Here is a 3,712-nt window from a genome sequence, read left to right as displayed (position 1 = left end):
TTGTAGGCGACTGCGGAATCGTATTCGAAAGCAGCGCGATTCAAGGCTACATCTGAACTCTCTCTTATATTAACATGTTGTCGAATTTGAGGCGGCGTTTGTGCAGCGCGGGCCTGTGTATTATGAGCACGTCTCAATTCATTTGCTTCTGCCCGTTCCTCTTGCGTTTGATTATAACGGACACGTCACAGTTTCTTGCATTACATATTCAAGCATAAAAATTCTCTCCAAAAAACAAAAAAAGTCGTTTTTGATTTAAAAAATTCATAAATAACATAAAACGATAATGTTCCAAAATAAAATGAATAATGTGCCAACTATTATATTTGTTTACTCTAAAGTTCTAAGTGTCTATAATCAAAAATGTATATCAACCAGAATATAAAAATATATTTTTTTTTTTGTTTTTTTTTTCGATTTTTATCGATATTTAAAATCGATTTCAAGCCCTGCTATTATCGATATTTATATTATTATTATTTATATTATATAATATTTTTATTTTTATCTAGAGGGCGCCACTGGCGTAACTCAGTTTTTGTCTCTAAATATTCTGGGCACAGGAGTTAGGTCCATAATTTATGCTATAAACCCGCTCCCCGACACTCTCTATCATTAAAAAAAAAATCAAATTAATCGGCACAGCCGTTCTCAACTGATGCATGCAATGTTATACATTTTTGTCTCCATTTTTATATATATAGATATAGAGACATAGATATAGAGTATATTGCAAAGGTGGGCATTAACTAGTTAAAAAGTTAAAGTTAATTTTTTTTAAACTTTTTAACTTAACTAGTTTAATTTACAGTTGAAATAACTTAGCTTTTCTCAGATGATTTTAAAAAAATCCATCAAGTTGAATAGGTACATTTTAAAATTTTTCGTTTATACGTAAATATTACTATATCAGTATAAAATAAAAATAATCCAATAGAAAAACACAAAAGTTTGCTTGATAACATAATTTTGTGTATATTAATATATTTTATTAAGTTGTAAATTATATATTATGTGAGTTCCAATTATAAATGTTTTTAATAAAATTAAAAATTTTAAATTACAAATTGACAATTGTTATGTTTAATGTTATATAACTTATAATATATATGAAGGTCATGTAATCATCTTCACGTATTATGGGTTATGACATTCAATTTCTATACGATATAAATAAATATATTTGTTAAATTATTAATTTGAGATGAGTACAGTTAAATTATTAAATAATAGTAAAATAGTACTATATTAATACACAATGAAAATATTAAAAATTAGGAAGAGATTACTAATATAAAGTCATTTATAAATATTAAACTATTAAAATCATTAAATTGTTTAACCAACTCCCTGTAAATATCAAACAAATACATAATATAAATAAATTTAAATTAGCAATTAAAAATATGTATATGAAATCGTTTGACTAGCGTAATAGTGTCTCTTGTCACTGTAGATTTTATTTGATCTCTTTTGTTATAGAAATTAATAATAAGTTATTGTGTTTATTATGTTTAAAAATTTAGTTAAGACTATACTATTGACTATGAAATAGCACTATAGCAGTAGTTTTTATAATATTTCTTTGTTATATATATTATCAATAATTTATTATGTTTAATTATGTTATAAAAATGTATTTGTATGATGCTGTTTAACAGTACTTTATATATACCTACTATTAAGATTTTTTTGTAAAAGACTCCCTACTTCCGCCACAAGCTTTGCTTACAGGGAGTAGGTATCAACTTAATATGTGAATAAGTAAATATTATGTGATAATATGTACCAATATAGTATGTTGTAAGTTGAAATAAATAAAATAATAAAATAAAAGTAAAATGGTAATAGTGTACATTATGATAAAAGTTCAATATAATTGTTTTTTATAATTTATAAATTAGAAACTAGAAAGACACATTTACTCTTTATGTGATTTACATAGGTACTAATTTAAAAAAAAAATAGATTAACTTTTTTTAAACTGAGTTAAGTTAATATTTTTTTCTATATTAACTTTTAACTTATCGAGTTATATTTATAATTTATTAACTGTGAACTTTTAACTTTTCGATCTTGTGTCCTCTTGACTGAACTTAACTTGAGTTAATTTTTTTCATTAACTTGTCCACCTTTGCTCTTTGTCAACAATACTTAACATGTTCGAGTGTGATTAAATCTAATGGAACATAATAAATTATATACCTACTTAGTATAATATAATGCATCATAACTAGTATTTTTCTTCCTCTTGCTTAATTTATTAATAATAAATTTTTATAAAACATATTAATTATAATCTAGATCTTTAAAATTAAATCATACATTCATAGTTAAGCCACATAATAAAAATAAACATTTTTTTTTGTTCAAAATCTAATCAACATAGTTTTGAATCTTCAATAGGTAGGTACCCACATACATTTTCGCAATTTGTATTGTTAATATATTAAATATTTGTAATTAGATAGGTATATATTTAAAATGTAATACGATTTTATCAGTACATAATTTCATTATTCAAGAAGTTTTCCTGGCATTTATAATTACTACCTACATAAGGTATTATTTTTAATGGAAAAAAAGCAACTTTTATTTTTATTTTGTTATACGTTTTTAGATGTTTATCTTTGGGTACTACCATTAATGACTTTGCTCAAAATATATTAATACATAAAAATAAATTGTTAGTAAATGGTAGGTAAAAGTATATTTTAATGTTTTTTTAACTTAATTTTAATACTTCATAAACTATAAGATTTTAAGAATATTAGTTATAAAATAGTAAAATATTGCGAGTAATATATTTTATAACTTATTTTAATTTCAATAGTTTTATGAGCGTTAGAAGTTCAAATTTTTACGATATTGGATATTTCTCATGTAGAAATTTTCTTATTTTGTTGTAATTTAAAAAAAAATAAATTAAAATGTTTACAACATATGTTTATTTTGTCAATTCATGTACTTGATAACATTTTCAAAATATTTTGACTTGTTTTGAGCTGTTTACGGACATTTTTAATTTTAAATTTTCTAGTTTTTTTTTCTATAAATGTCAATAAATTGTATTCGTTTATTTTATAGGCATAAACTTGAAATTTAATACAAGGCTTCTAATATATTGTTATTACGGCAGCTGAAAAATATTAAAAATGCAGTTGCTATTTTATTTATAAGCATATTTTACAAAATATAAAAGCACAGTCTTGTTTAATAATATACGCACAATCACTGTGTTGTATTATTTTAACTGATTAATTGTACGTGATATATATGTGAAGTTATATTATTATAGCTGTGTAGGACGTAGGTGTCTGGACACCTTTCACTGCCGCCGTTCGCCAATCGGAGCTAGTCGATGAATCGCATGCCATCATGCAAATAATTTGCTGCGAAACTTCCATCATGGCTATATTATAAGCCACTCCTGCAACGCATACGATTATTTCACATTCGCGATACCACAATGATTAGTGCTTATATACATTTTAATTGTATAATAATGTTATTACACTTATGACTTATCTCAATACAGTCGTTCATGACTTATCATATTGTATCAATGTATAGTGTAATTGGCGTGCATGCTGTTTGCTATTATATTTCGGTAAAATACGATTAAGAACGGAATTTTTAGTACCTAACACGATTGAGAATGCTCGAAATTTTGTTTTTTTCCAACGTTGCCAAGTCTAATCGAATGATAATT

The sequence above is a fragment of the Acyrthosiphon pisum genome, chromosome X, assembly GCF_005508785.2.
Source record: "Acyrthosiphon pisum isolate AL4f chromosome X, pea_aphid_22Mar2018_4r6ur, whole genome shotgun sequence".
NCBI classification, from domain to species: Eukaryota; Metazoa; Arthropoda; class Insecta; order Hemiptera; family Aphididae; genus Acyrthosiphon; species Acyrthosiphon pisum.
This window is presented reverse-complemented; position numbering follows the sequence as displayed.